General features: G+C 44.3%; 1 non-coding gene across 1 annotated transcript; it reads right to left on the bottom strand.

Annotated features, from left to right (window-relative positions):
• Window positions 1-15,980: 15,980 nt before the first annotated feature.
• TRNAK-UUU (transfer RNA lysine (anticodon UUU)) lies at window positions 15,981-16,054 on the bottom strand. The gene has a single exon. It is a non-coding gene; the product is annotated as a tRNA-Lys (tRNA).
• Window positions 16,055-16,426: the final 372 nt, after the last annotated feature.

Below are 16,426 nucleotides of genomic sequence, written 5' to 3'. Positions count from 1 at the left end.
GTCTTGAGATACTCGACTACTAATCTATGACCGACTCAGGAGACTGAGTTAGGAAGTGATGTTATTGAGTGGGATGGGGTACTGATAAACCCGTACTATTATGATATAATATCAAACAATATTACCGAAACTCCGCTGCGCTAATGTAGTATAGAGATGATTCAGATCTTTTCTCACAAGGAATATAGTCGGTATACGATAATTCTTAAGACAAAATTTATTGATAAATGGTTTGGGATTTTGGATTTTAAGGTGTAAATGCTAAAAATGAATAATGAATACAACCTAATCTATCCTACATTAAGATTGCAACAAATAAAAGAGTGCAAAACATTCAATAAAACCTAAACTAATCTAACATATTTGTTGTAGGATTAAATTAAAGCGCTAGAGGGGGTGAATAGCGCTTTGTCACTTTTTCACTTGTACGAAAACCTTATGTAAATCAGAGTGCGAAAAACAGCGGAAATAAGATAAATAAACACTTTTATTTACTTGGTTCACAATTACAGACTACTACTCCAAGGCTCATGATTCTTGATCATTTTCGATGGACAATCCACTATTAAACTCCCCTTTTACGAGAAGGAGTTTTCGCTTTACAAAATAAATTAGGAATGGTAAACCTTTACCGTCCTAATGATTTAAGTACAAAAGCAAAATAACAATGTTACTGACTAGGAAAATAGAAGTGAGGCATAGAAGTTGGTGCAGCTCCTCGGCGCTACGATGACGTACTGGATTGGTTGTTCGTGTGTACAAAGGCGTCGTAGTACCGTATGAATTTTTCTTCTAGGGGTTCCCCTCGCAGTTACATATAAAAGTCAATCCGAGCGCTTGGAAGTCCTTCCGAGTGCCTCCACATCATCCCGTTGATCCGCTTCAGACGTTGACTCAGTATCTTCCTAGCACTTGTATCCCTTTCAAGCGCTTTGATGCTGACGTGAAGGTTGCAAGATCAACTTTGACTCCGCAATGTCTTAATACTATCCAGACGCTTGGAGCCTTTCCGGGCGCCTAGAGGCTGAGGTCTCTGACCACTTAGACTTTGCCACCTCATCCACTTAGCTGGCTCGATCGGTTGATGTTAATTTGGCCAGTTAGATCCCTTCTGGGCGTCTGGACCATTTGATCGCCTAGATCCAAATAAAGGAGCCTAGAACCCAAAGTTTTAGCCCCTCCTTTCCTGCATCACAGGTTCTCAACACAAAACATAAATAGGAAATTGACATTTTAAGCAAACTGTTTGATCTTGATTTTTAGGTTTTCAGTGAAACTCTAGGTTAGACCGACGCCTACTGTTCTCTTTTTCGAGAACACGCCCTCATCCACTGCAGACCTGTTGGACTTTTGCTCAGCCTTGATGTTGGTGCAAGGTGCACTAAGATCTTGTCTAGAGTTTCGATGTTTGACAATACACCTAATTAACAATATTCAGCCTTGACCCAAACCCTAATCTTCTTCAGGGTAGTCAACTTGACTGGTTGCGTTATAGTATCAATTAACCTTGGCCGTATGAGGATTCGGCTGAGCTAGGGCCGAATGAGGATTCGGCTGAGCTAGGGCCGAATGAGGATTCGGCGGCCGAATGAGGACTCGGCTGAGCTAGGGCCGAATGAGGATTCGGCTGAGCTAGGGCCGAATGAGGATTCGGCGGCCGAATGAGGACTCGGCTTCGGGTATTCGGCTAGGTGCCGGCCGAATGGATAGTCGGCAATCTGATTGAGTATTCGGCTTCGGGTATTCGGCTAGGTGCCGGCCGAATGGGTATTCGGCAATCCGAATGAGTATTCGGTTTCGGGTATTCGGCTAGGTGCCGGCCGAATGGGTATTCGGCTGGTGATGGCTGAATGAGTATTCGGCTGATGAAGGCCGAATGAGGATTCGGAGACTTGGTAATCGATCAACCGATCGATTACCCACTCTAATCGATCAAGTGATCGATCCTTTGACGTAAATTTTTCCTCTTTAAACTTACTAATCAATCCGTTAGTCAATTACCGTTCTTGTAATCGATCCTGTGATCGATTACAACCCTCTCTGATACACACTACGAAACTCTGCTAAGTTCATTTCTGTCAACACTTTAACTTTTTCCAACCTAACAACAGATTCCCTGGTTATGTTTAACATGGTCACAGAAGTTTAACATGGTCACAGATCTCATGTAAATGTAGTTTGCTCTAACAAAACATGGTTAAAACAACCATACAACCATAAACCTGAGTGACAGTTAAACTTCAGAAGGAAAACCAGTAAACGATCGTAGCTATTACACTGCAGGTGAGGAAACTTACAGTGCTGATGCTAAACAAACCCTCTGTCAACCAAGAAGAAAGAAACCCTGTGACTCCCTCAGCTCTCAAATCCCAGCACCTTCGGCAATTGACAGAAAGGAAGAAGAAGAAGGCAACTTCACCGCGGACGAAATAGCTTTGGCCTTCGTTGGCCTTCAAGCTTATATAAAAGGTAGTACAGTAACGCAGATCTTAATTCCTCTTAATTTTGCCATTACGCCGTATTAAAACCAAACCGTAACGCCAGGAAACGTCTCCTCGTTTGGCATGGTTATTAGCTACTGCATGATCCCTTAACCTCTAGTAACATTCCCTCTATACTTTTAACAAGAATTATTTACTTGCACATATGGTCCAAGGCTTGCTATACATGGGAGGGGGTCCAAGGTTCAAATCCTTGCCCCTCCACACTTTCTTTCTTTTTCTTTTCCCCTTTTTCTTTTGGCAAAGCCCTCATAAAACATTGACCTATAGACCCCTTTAGGGCTTACCTTACCTTTGTCTATTTAGAATTCTAACCTTCTAATATGAGTCCTCTTTAGGTATCTCTACTAAAGACCTCATGACCAGGCTATCATTCATAAATATCCAGGAATTATCATAGGAAAATTACGGGTGTTACATCCCGCTCGTCCAAAGTTTATCAAATCTCTTGCACGTTCAAGTGTCCGTGCTCTATGTGTATCCACACTAACACTCCTTTGGAGAAAGTTGGTTGTGCTAGCAACCCTTGGAATGAGTTTCAGCTAAGAGAAGAAGAGGAGGTGAAGATGAAAATCCAATATGACTTTTGGGGAGAAAAAACTCTTTTATACCCAAGCCATGAATACCAAAGGTTTTTAGGGTTTTGGTATTCTCTCATCAATGAATGATAACCTCCATGCATGATAACCTCATCTTCTTCAATAAGCTTCATGCATGATAACCTCATCTTCTTCAATGCATGATTAATCCACATTAATCATGCATGATGAATTAAACTTCATTCATCAATTTAGTTTAATTTGAGTCTAACTCAAATTCAATCAACTTGAGTCTAACTCAAGTATTTGGCCATCCAATGAGTATAATTGTTCCTTTAGTCAAACTAAAATGAACTCATCTCCAAAATAGAATGTTATTTGTGTGTGACCCAACAGGTTCTTGTAACATTGACAATGTCTCTAAAACTCATTTTAGAAATATAAGAAATGAGTGGCATCTAGCAATGCATCATTACTAGGGGTGTAAATGAGCCAAGCTGCTTACGAGCTATTCGAGTCTCGGCTCAAAAAAAAGTTTGTTTGAGTTTGTTCGATTAAGTTAACGAGCCGAGCTCGAGCCTGATTTCGAGCTCCAAAATATTATCGAGCCGAGCTCGAGCTTAACAGTATTTGGTTCGTGAGCTCGCGAACATGTTCGTTTAAAGGCTCACGAACGTGTTTGTTAAGAGATTTGCGAATATATATATATATATATATATATATATATATATATATATATATATATATATATATATATATATATATATGAATTATAAATATTATATATTAACGAGCCAAGCTCGAACTAAATTCGTTTAACTTTTAAACAAGCTATTTTCGAATCAAGCTCGAACTGAATTCGTTTAACTTTTAAACGAGCCTTTTTCGAGCCGAGCTCGAGCCGTTCACAAATTATTTAATTTCATTACGAGCCGAGCTCGAGCTTAAGAATTAAAGCTCGAATCGAACTCGAGCCGAACTTGAGCTTAGGAAAAATGAACCGAGCTCGAGCTCGAGCCTCTTACTGTTCGGCTCGGCTCAGTTCGATTACACCCCTATTCATTACTATCCACGTGATAAAAAGTTGAGATACAACATAACCTTCATGGCTATGATAATGAATGTTCATGTCCTTCTATTCTTGATGTTGGGATCATCCCAGCGCAATGCGCGTGTTTACACGTTTCGCAAACCTGCGCAATGGAAATATATAAATAATTAAGCTAATTATTATCACAACACACACATGACAAAATAAGAAATAACATGTATAAGGCATGGCAGGAAATTAAAATTTACAGAAAACTAAATAATTCTGCGCGTACCTTTCTGATAACATTTGAGTAAGATTAATATCAATCAAGCGGTCCTCGTCGAAGTCCCGCCTCTATTGGTGATCCACGCCAAGCTCTCGTCTGGACGGCTTCGGAAGCCACGAGTTGCATCATCATCTTCGGTACTAACCGATGATAGATGATGATCAATTTGAGAGAAGCTTTATTCCGGAAATCACATAACAACGTTTGTCGCGATCGTTCTAGGGCTTTCTAACTATCATCGAGAATCATATTCCCGGTATAGTTTTCGGTGGTCAACTTTTGACCACCGACTTAGGACAAATTATCATCGATGAATGTTTCACCAATCAATGGAACCCTTCATAAGAGCTCCGATGGTTGAAAAACAAACTCCGATCGAAATCGCATTCGCAATCAGGAGAATAGGAGGAAGTACATGCACTCACTCAATTGGCTTCTCTCGGGCACAGAAGACCAAGTCTTCTTCTCCTTCCCTTAGCAGCCGAAAATAGAGAATTCAAACTTGGGTTCGACTTCTTCTCATGGCAAGAAGAGGTCTCCTCCTCATTCCTCTCCGAAATCGAACTTGAACTTCTTCCTTGTCCAAAACTGAATACCATATTCCAAAATAGGGCACTTTCCCTCAATTAGCCTCCAGAGCAGAGGCGGGCAACTGATCGGAGTTGAGATGCGACAGGCTGGAGCAGAGGCCATGTTCGACTGAAATTGGAATCACAATCGGGAAGCGGCGGGATCGTGAGAACCCTTCTCGTGATCCTTCCGTGCGGCAGCCAGGGCTTGCTGTTTAGCGTCGGGATGGAGATTTCGGGTTTTCTTCTTCTTCCCGAAGCCAGCGACGCTAGCACGGATGGGAAGCAAAAAAACCAGCGATCGGGAGTAGCTGAGAACGACGCCGCGCCCTCAGGAAGAAGCCGAGCAGAGAAGAGAGGCAGCGGCCGCCAATGGTTGCTATCCGGTCCGATGACACCCTTGTGTGGACGGGAGGTAGGGGAGCGGCGCATCCACAAGCCTAGGGTTTCCTTGCTTGCGGTCGGCACGAGCTTGGGAGGAAGAAGCTGAACAAGGCGGCACGCGGAGAGGAGACGAACATCGGTGAAAAATTGCTATCAGGGTTTTTGAGAAGCTACAGTACTTAAACCGAGTTGTTTGGGCTAAACCGGACTAAACGGGTTGAACCAAATGTTAACCATAAATACTGTAGTGAATCGGTATTGTAGCAAACTGGGTTTGTTTTGGTTCAAAACTAAATCGCTTAACTCACTAACTGAAATGAACTCTGATTTGACCCCAAACATTCACTTCGTCTTCACAAGACGAAGCTTCTTATCACATTTGTTCAACCAAAATCTCTTCCATTATGAACCAAACCAAGTTGGTTCAATTCAGTTCAAAACTGAATCACTTGGTTCACTAACTAAACGACCTCTGATTTTAATGAAATCAATTTCATTCATTTCGTCTTCATAAGATAAATTTCATCATTTGTCTTTTGTCAGGTCCAACTAGACTTTATTTCTCTCATTCTGAGAATCTAATTCTCAAACTCGTTTTAAGTCTTTTGGAGAACTTGTAGTGCATGTGACCCAATAGGTTCCCGATTATGTTGGATGTCCCTAATTAACCATTAATTATGGAATGATCATGAGTGGCACCTAGTAGTACATCATGATCCCCAATTGACCACAAAATCAATGATTGATTCCAGAATATCTTCTAAACCCTTCTATAGCTCTAATTAAACATGTCTTGTTCCTTTCACCGTCTTATACCCGCTTGATTCAAGACATGATCTATATGTCGATCCCCACTAGGCTGACTACATCACACCTAGTCCAAGCTAGCTTTCTTGTCCTGTGGATTCAAGTTACTTGTACATGTGTCCAAGAGTACGGTACTCTTGACATGTAATGCTTTGGTCCAAAGACGATCCTGTGGATTCAAGCTACTTGTACATGTGTCCATCCTCTTAACATGTAATGCTTTGGTCAAAGACGTAACAATCCGCAGCGGCCGCAGGGTATACGTCTCCTTTTCAAAGGAGGAGTGAATCCTCTGTGGGTTATTCAAACACCTTCGGGCACTTCAACTTATAGTCAATCATCTCGGATCCACACTGTAACGACCCGGCCCAGCCCATTTGGCGGTCCATTCGGCGGCCCATTTGGCGACCCTTGTGGTCGTCGACCGTCAACCGTCGGCCCGTCGACCGTGTCGTTACTTATCTGGACTTCCCACCCCTGGAAGTGGGTTTTTGCCTTCCCCAGGATTCGAACTCTAGACCTCCAGGCTAAGTACTAAAGTTTATGAATCCTGGTACCAAGTGTTCTCGAGAACACTTGGTACCAGGATTCATAAACTTTAGTACTTAGCCTGGAGGTCTAGAGTTCGAATCCTGGGGAAGGCAAAAACCCACTTCCAGGGGTGGGAAGTCCAGATGAGTAACGACACGGTCGACGGGCCGACGGTCGACGGTCGACGACCACCAGGGTCGCCAAATGGGCCGCCGAATGGACCGCCAAATGGGCTGGGCCGGGTCGTTACAATAAAAAAATCCTCACTTGGTTACCAGATTCAAGGAACTCTGGTACTTTAGCCTGCAGGTCTAGAGTTCGAATCTGGGGAAGGCAAAAATCCACTGGGCAGGGGTGGAAAGTCCTAAGTAGGTAACGGCACGGCCGATGGTCGAAGGCCCATGACCCACAGGAAAATAAGGGGTCGGGAAAAAGTAGAGTTCCGATGGGCGGACGGGCCGGGTCGTTACACACACCTCCTCGGAGATGCTTGCTTAAGATGCCAAAGTATAAGCCTCCATGACCAAGGTGACTTGAATACCGCAAGTCAAAGGAAACTCACACTTAAGCTGCACTGAGATCTTCATTAACATATGTATAGAACCATATGAAGTCTCAAGGTAGGTCACTCCAACGAACTGATTACTTTTAACCAACATCTACATTTAACTCTCAACATCCAATGTCTCCAGCAGTGAGATCAGCTGCTTGGCTAACCAAGGAGTTTAAACGTGCTAGTCTCGACAGAATCGATGACGTTTGTGCTCATCAATTCCTCTTCGTGCTCATCAATTCCTCGACTAGAGATAATTTTCATACATTCATAATTGCACATGTAGAGATGCTCACTAGTTGTGAAACAATCACAAATTCTCTCATGCTATGAATCGTATTGCGGACATTCAGTATTTGAGTTTAAGATCCAATCAAACACATATGGAATGTGCACTCAAATAGTGAATTGCTATTTATCCAATAAATAGTATAACCGTAAGGTGATTGCCTTAGGACACTTCTCAAATCTAACAACACCATCACTGATGATTAAGATCCAAGCCTTTGTTTTAGATCCGATCTTATTCCAGCCTTTGATCAAGATCTAGAGAAATCAAAGTTGTTCATCCAAGATCTAAGTAAATCTGAGCCGTATATCATCATCTGGTCTATGCAAGTGAAGGGAGAGTGGATTAGGACCATTGATGAAGATTTGAGCCCTTGGATAAGATCTAAAATGATCTCAAGCCTTGGATCGAATATGGAGAGTTCTCAATCGTTGATGCATATTTGGCATCATCTCAACCGTCCACTCATTTTTAGTTCAAATGAGAATGCTATAGTGACCTAGAAATTATAATTTGGATATGATACAAGAGGCATGTGTGAGAACAGAGCTTCTTCTTCTTCACCCTCTCCACACAATTGGTCATCCACCACCGCAAGCCACAACGAAGTCAAAGGTTTCCCTTCCTCCGGCCATCTCCACTCCACCTCAACAAGGTAAAGGGGATTCCCTTCCTTTTGGTTCCTCCATCACCCAATCTCGATTGGCGATTCTTCATCAACCACAATCTTCTTCTTTCACGATCCACCATTGTTCACCGGAGCTAGTCCTATTTCATCCATAAAGGTAAAGGGGGGTTCCCTTCCTCATTCACCATCCACCGAAGAAGTTTAGGGGATTTCCTACTTCGATCATGTATCACCACTAAGCTCCGACCATTTCCCTTCATAACATCTCGCGACGCTAAGATTCATCCATCACCGGGGTTGTAGAAGACGAAAACCTGATTCCACACTGAAAGTCTTGGACACATGTCAAAGACTTTGGCCATCACCGGGGGTGTTATTGAAAGTCTTTGGCCAAAGCAACACATGTCAAGAGTATGACACTCTTGGACACATATGTAAGTAACTTGAATCCATAGGACAAGAGATTAGTTTAGCTCAGGTATGACATAGTTAACCTAATGTGGACTGACACATATAGACCATGTCATGAATCAAGCGGGTATAGGATGCATGAAAGGAACGAGGCACGGTTATTGAAGCAACTGAAAGGTTTAGAAATTATTCTATAATCAATCGTTGATTTTTCAGTTAATTGAGGATTATGATGTACTACTAGGTGTCACTCATAATCATTCCAGAAATTAATGGTTAATTACAGACAACCAACATAACCGAGAGCTTATTGGGTCACACAAACAAGAAGTTTTTAGAAGGACTTAAAATGCTAAGCCTGAACCTAGTTCAACCGAACCGAGTCTCTTCTCTTTTCTTCCCAGCCCGACCCACGCGAACTGAGCCAGCCTGCCGTGACACCCCTTCTTCCTCGCCTGCGATGACTGCGCCTAAATGCCGCCTTGGTCACCGCGGTTGCCAAGTTTTTCGCCACCTTTATTGCGCCGGTGAGGGGTATAGGAGGAGGGCGGAGGCTGAGGGCATGAGTATGAGCTCAATCGTGTTTCATGGGAAACCCTAGCGTCGCCTCTTCTTCTGCCCTATTTTCTCACTGCTACAGTTGTGATCGCCGCTCGTGCATGCTCTGTCGCTTGCCGGAGGAATCGCTCGCCCGAGGAGAAGCTATGAATAAGTATTGACCTCTTCCCTTTGCTCCCGCGTACTCCTGAGCCCGGACACCCTTGTTCTATCGATTTTTGCTCACCGCCGTCGCCGTCGCTGATCTGGTCCGCCGCCGACCAGTCAGGATTTTGGTGAGGTTCAACTTGCTGCTACCTAGGGTTCCAAAAACTCTAATTGCTATCGCCGAACCATTTTCTAGAGAAGCTTTCGTGGGATTCTTCATTGGATGAAGAAATTGCGAATGTTTCAAGATTTTTGGTAGATTATAGAGTTGTTGTCGTGTGCCTACGACTTTTTCATTTCTCAAAAATTATTTCGGTAATTTTTCTTGTATTCTATGTTATCAGAGTTGTAAATTCTCGGAGATAGAGAGAAAACCCTAGAAATGATTGTGACATGTGTTGTTGCGTGTTTTCGATATTAGAGTTTTCTCTCATAACGACCGTTACTGCTCGTCGGCTAATACCAAAGACTGTGACGTAACTTGAGGCTTTAGAAGCCACTCCTAAAGATCATTTCGCGTGAATCATCAGTAGAGGCAGGACTCAGAGGAGGACCGTGCGATTAATGCCCTTCTCGCTAAGCGTCATACGCCAAGTACGTGTAGAATGTTAATTCTATAAAATTTTAAATTTTTTGCTATACCTTGTACTTACTGTTTCTCTACCATGCATGTGTGTGTTGTGATAATTTTACAATTATTATCACTTTTATTTCTGCTGCGCACGTTTTTGAAACATGAAACATGTGCATTGCACCGAGACAATCCCAACAGATCAGTCGTTCTCGAGCTCACCTGACCAGAGCTCTGCCAATCCCGCTCACGATTTCAACCCTGTTCAGTCTTCTTCCCGAGCAGCGCCCCTGTTCTTCCTCTTCTCAACCGTGTAGCGCCGGAGTGTTGAAGAAGGCGATCTAAGGAGAGGGCTAGCGGTGGGGAGTGGCTGGCGACTTAAACCTTACTAACGCCTTTTTCCTTCTTCTCCCAAGCTCGAGCATGGGAGGCGCCGAGTTAACGACATACAGTCGATCGCGGAGGCTAACTTTTGCACCAAAACGCTAGAAGATGGATTCCTTCCAACCAATGATCACTCACTACTGCGTTGCCCGGTCGCACACCTCCGCTCTGCTCTATAGCCGACCATGATGATGTCGGTCACCTCTGCTTCAACCAATCGCAACTTCTGCCATCTCCCTATCGTGCATGTTGTCCACTGGAAGGGAGAAGCTCGGTGGCTTTGTGAAACCCCAGAACTGATGCAAGGTGTATGGGTCACGATCGATTATTTAACTTGTTGTCCCTGACCGAAGGATTCAGCCGCTGTCGAAAATTATTTCTAACCATTAGAGACGTTGTTTGTTGTTGACGGAGTTGCCATCAGATTTTATCGTTGGAATTTCATGCAGTCATCAAAAATTATTTCTAGTCATTGGATAGGTTGTCTGGACGTTGTCGATCAACCATCGATCATCCAACGACCATCCATCATCTTCTCGGAAGCTTGATAGCGTTCCGCAAGTATACGGAATGTCGTCAAGTAATAAAAAGATCGAATCCACAGGGACCGTGGAATTACTTACTAGATCTAGCACAATAAGGTGGAGAGAATATTGAGCATGAGTTGTGTGGGGGAGATGGGAGTGTTCTAAAGTACTTTATCCTAGAATTCAGAGAAAGGGATCGACTGTGACACTAAGTGGTGAAACGATCCTAGGACTTCGGACTCCTCAGAGTATGGATTGATTGACTTGGATCCTCTACCTTTCCTCAATAATTGTTCAATTGTAGGGATGTTAACCAATTTATCCAATTCAACCTCGTCAGGTATCCTCGAAATAATGCATTGGTGTTCTTACGTCACTCGTTATCGGTTTGAAATGGTTCTAGAAGCCCGGTTCAAGGCATTCCCGTGTCACTCAGGCGCCCCGGAGTACTAAAAGAACCCTATCCCCTGTCACAGGATATCTTTTTACGGATCTCTCCCCAACAACGAATGACCGCTAACTATCCCTCATAAGAATTTAACTACGCATTAAGAAACCCCTCGGAACTCGCCCGGTTCAAGGCATTCTCCCTGTCACGAAGCGCCCCGGTGTACGGCCTAATGATTCCTCAATACATAATCAATTCCTACCCTCATGGATTCATACACACAATTTATCATCAAGCACAAGCACAAATCCACAAAGCAATAGACAGTTATATCATAGAAAATGGTAGATTAATCAAATCCAAATACAATCATCCATTACATCTGATTCATCCTACATCCTAGAATCTAGGGAATCTACTCCATAGCGTGGAGTTTACAAGCCATAGGAAGGAAAGAATACATCTCAATCACAAGATACAACAAGGAAATGCAGGAAATGAGACTTATCTTCTTCCTTGGACTGCAATCTCGGCGTAGATGGGATGAGGATGGACTGGAGCAGTCGGATCGGTGGATGGATCGTCGATTCTCGCTCCAAAACAGGCGTCGGTGGCTCTAGAACAGCTCCGGTGGCTCTCCAAGGTCTCCCCCCTTTCTTAGGTCACTAAGAGGACCTATTTATAGCTGCAGCCCGTGTTCAGTCACGCTCCGCCCACACGGCCGTGCCTGGGAGGCACGGCCTCGAGTGGGCACCGCCTCTGGAAAAAGCACGCCCGTGCCTCTGAGGCACGGCCTGAAGAGGATTTGTCTCTGTTTGAAAGCACGGCCGTGCCTTTGAGGCACGGCCAAAAACCTGACTCTTCACATTTGGCTGGACACGGCCGTGCCTGTGAGGCACGGCCAGCTGCAGGGACTCTTCTGTTTTGGCACACGGCCGTGCCTGGTAGGCACGGCCAACAGCAGATGCTCCTTCTGGATGGTAACACGGCCGTGCCTGTGAGGCACGGCCATGACTTGGCTTTCTTCTGTTTCAAAGCACGGCCGTGTCTGGTAGACACGGCCTCTGACTGCTGTTGAGGGGGAATTTTGGCACGGCCGTGCCAGTGAGGCACGGCCCAGGCTTGATGGTCTTCTGTTTGGGCACACGCCCGTGCCCTGTGAAGCACGGCCACAAGCTGATAGACACGGCCGTGCCTATGAGGCACGGCCCTGTCTTGCCTTGTCTTCAATGGTTACTCCGTTTTTACCCGTTTTTGCTCCATTTTCCACCCTGAAACATATAAAAACACGAGCAGATCTCCGAACTAGGAAATGCAAGATATGTGCCTAAATGCATAAATAAGGGATGCAATGCACACAAGAATTAAGCAATAAACTCAGAAAGATGTGCAAATAAAGCATAAATACATATATACATCCTACGCACATCACACCCCCAGACTTAAACCTTTGCTTGTCCTCAAGCAAAAACTTAGCGTCTAGATTTAGATAATCAATGCAAGCAAGTTATATATCCTAAGCACAGCAATCTAATCTTATCAAACATGAGTAATGGTAAGCATGAAACTCAAAATCATCAAAACAATGGCCTAGAAGTAGTTCTCCGTGCTAAGTGCGAAAAGTGACCTAAATCCATTTGGTATCAAAATCCTTACTTCTAGTCAAGTCGTCATGCTACCGAATTCCTAAGTGTTCCCGGCCTTAGACACTTACCTGCCACAGGCTTGGTTCATATCTTCCATTGCACAAGGTGTATGATAAGTAATTTCGAGTAGAAGGCTCAAGCTGTCCACGTCACTAATTAATCTTTCCTCTTACAGTCGCTCGAGTACTCCAAGAAAGTTCAGATCAGAGAATAAGGAAAAGAGATGGAATGGCGCTCCGCTCCTAAGGAGAAAAAGAGATGGAATTCAATAAGGGCGCTCCTAAAGAATCAAATGGAGTGGCTCGGGACGTCCCCTAACCGTTCTTCTGCTGCCCTAACTGCCGCTTCGTATTATCCGAAAAGGAGTGAAAACCTCGCTGGTGCCTGTAGCATACTAATTAGAGTTGAAACCCAGAAAGAGCAACAAGGGCAGCAGGAGCGGGATAGGTGTTGTAATAGGCTGCTGTTAGATCCCTCTTGCCCTCATGAGTGAAGGTGAAGGAAATGGACGGGATCCAATGCTAAGGAAATGGACGGAATCCAACTACTGCTAATGCTAATATAGTCAATAATGAATAATGCTAATATAGTCAAAGGCATTGCGCTCCGAACGGCAAGAGCAGCAGCTTAAGCTTAGGCAGTGGATCTTTTTGCCTCAGCCCTCTCTTCCGCTCCCGAGTATGTTGCATATGTCTTTTCCCGTCTGGAACCTAAGTCATAGGGAAGCTAATCTAAATTTGCTGCTTCCCGTCTAGAACCATCACTAGGAAGGGAAGCCCCGGGCTAAAGCGAATAATTGTCTTATCTTAACGTCCGGTTCTTCCCTTGTCCGTAAGCTTTTCGATCATAAGAAGATTTCCACTCGCGAACAAGACCACTTGGAAATGCCATTTATCGAGTGCGAAAAGAGTATCACAAGCCTGTATATATATTTGGCGAAAATAGAAGCTATGATTTGCCTCATTTGAGCCCGCTGATAGACTCTAGGCTCGTGGGAAAGAAAATACACTAGTCTCGAACACAAATTTCTTATTCTCTTTTCATCTCCGCACAAGCTTATTCTTTATGATTTTATGATTCGCACTTTCGCACTTTCTATGATTCGTACTTTCTTCCTCCGCTGCTTGAACCTGGGCACCAGCTCACCTATTTACATTCACTCTAAGGCACCTCTTTAGTTTAGAAAGACCCCGAAAAGTGGTTAGAGCGAGACATCAGCCCCGCACACGAAAGCCGACCTACTTAGCCGACATCGCCCCACTATTCTGCCCCGTCGTACCTCGGGCCTCCCTCTTCGCCCACCTCACCATACTTTACTTATCGACGTGAAGGAATGCAAGGGGGTCTGGAAAGCAGTTCCGAGCCATATAGAGATAAGAGCCACAGAGGGCTTGGCATTCTATGCCTAGTGTGGAAACACGTCGCGATGCTCCCCGTCGTTATCACTCGGGCCTTTGTTCCCAAAGATTCAATGAAGAATGCTCAGCAGCGGGAGAGGAAGGGGAAGGCACGAACACATCATCAAGGAATTCCTAGAAAGTGAGCGAAGTATATAATCAACATACGACTCTTTCTAAGGTGCGAAGCGGAGCTCCCTTACTCTGAAGTCCAGTCCCTCTAGAGCCCGAGGTGGGTCGCGAACAGGAAGAGGATCGCTGTCGCCATTTAATGACGGCCTCGCCGATGCAACATAGATATAGATATAAAGAGAGGACAGGACGGAAGGAGGGTGCCAAGGTCGGTCTCAGAGCGTGGGATATTTGGCCGCACCGATGGAGTTACTAGTACTACTGGTGCTGCTGTTGGGGCGGATGGTACAGTACGTGCCTAAAGTAGAAGAATCTGGTGAGGCTGGGGCAGGTGCTTACGTAGCTTCCTTAGTTGCTAAATAAAGTAGAGGCAGCTTTTGGGCATAAAGGAGATCCTGCTTTTGTAGCTGTTGCAGTTGGGGATAAAGGAGATTAGAGAAAAGGAGAATCCTCCGTTGCTGCTTCAAACTCTGGTGACGCAAAAGGTCCTCCTAAAGTAGAACCCTTTGGGGCTGCAAAAGGTAGGGATGGTAGTGATGATGCTAAAGTAGCTGGTGCAGTTGGACATGGGGCAGTTCGGGCTTTTAAACTTGGGGCTAAAGTCGATTATGCTTTTGCCTGGTGCTCCTTTAGTTGCGGGGGCAGTCACTTCTCTTGAGGCTGCGGCAGTTCCCGCCTTAGTTGCTAAAGTAGATCCCGCAGTTGGGCATAAAGGAGATCCCGCTTCTACTAGGGAAGACTCAGGTAGCGCTGCTAGAGTTGTTCCTTAAGTAGAAGAAGAACTTGGGGCTTGAAAAGTTGCTACCACTGGAGCTACTAATGCTGCTGTTGCTACTGAAGTGACTCCTAAAGGAGCTACTAATGCTTACGGGGCTGCAAAAGTTAGGGATGCGGGGGAAGGTGCTTCGGGTAGAGACTTTTAAGCCTAGGGGGGTTGCTAAAGTAGACTCTTCCGGGGCTGATGCTTCAACAGTTGATAGGAGGATAGGGTTAGTAGAAAAAAGGGGTTCTTAGCGGTTCAGGGTTACAGTACAAATTGGAGCTAGCCAATTTCGTGCACACCCAAGCTCATCATCAAGTGTTCAAAACTGCCATTCTCATCTATTACAATAAATTAATTTACTAGATTTTTGGCATTCAACTGTCTTTTTCTGCCAATCTCACGCATCAGCCACTGTTCCAATCTGCCAATCTCACGCAGGGCTCAACTAAACTGGGCTAATTGGTCTGCTCAAGTAAAGCAGATTGTTGGAAATATTAATAGAACCAACATCGGCAACTAACTAAAGGAGTCCAGTTAATGGTATTATGAATAAATGTATGCTTCTCCTTTGGACCCTTAGCTTAAGATATTTCTATTATTTCGCCTACTAAAAGTATAAGAAAACAGGTGTTTAACACCCTTTAGTGGTACCCACTACAAACATATGAACTAACCCTTGAAAGGCGTATAGACGTGTTAGAGGAAAAGTCGTAAGTACAAAAAAGAGATCTCCTCAGAACTTGAACTCCTAGCTCTAGCAGCCTTAGGCTTAGCTACGGTTACAGCCGAGGAAGAAGAGCAATATGAATTAATTCAATTAGTAGATCGGGCGGTTAGGACAGATCGAGAGAGTTGGGAAGCTTTCTTTGACCCCTTGGTTCGCTAGCTGACGCTTGTGGCTTTATTAATAAATAGTATTTTACCAGGGGATCCGCTTTTCCCAGGTAGGAATCGAACCTACGACTACTGGGTTAAAAGACCATTACTCTAACCAACTGAGCTACTGAGATGATGCCCTAAAGGCTACTAGTAAAAAGTGATGGGGCCCCATATACCCTATAAACTAAGGTTTATTTATCTATAGCTACGTCCGCTTAGCGGATAATGAAATAATAATATAATAAATATAATAATAATTACTTTAATAAGTCGGTTAAGGAGTTAACTCCTAGCTTGGGAACTCCAGCTATAGCAGCTTAGGCGAGAGTCGATGCAATTGTGAGATTAGCTGCCGTGCTTAGATTCTTTTTGTTGCAATACGCCGTAACCGTTAGGGACGAAGGAGAGGGGTTGGTTTAGGAGTCAGAGTTTTTTTGAGTTGTAGGAGCGAGTGATAATGACGCCTCAATGAGTTTAAAGAGTTTATTAAAGGAGTTATTGAG

Source organism: Curcuma longa, chromosome 14 (genome assembly GCF_044706935.1).
Source record: "Curcuma longa cultivar G26 ecotype Majalengka, Jawa Barat chromosome 14, ITB_CL_G26_1.1, whole genome shotgun sequence".
In the NCBI taxonomy this organism is placed as follows: domain Eukaryota; kingdom Viridiplantae; phylum Streptophyta; class Magnoliopsida; order Zingiberales; family Zingiberaceae; genus Curcuma; species Curcuma longa.
The sequence above is the reverse complement of the archived record's forward strand: the minus strand, read 5'-3'. Positions and strand labels throughout refer to the sequence as shown.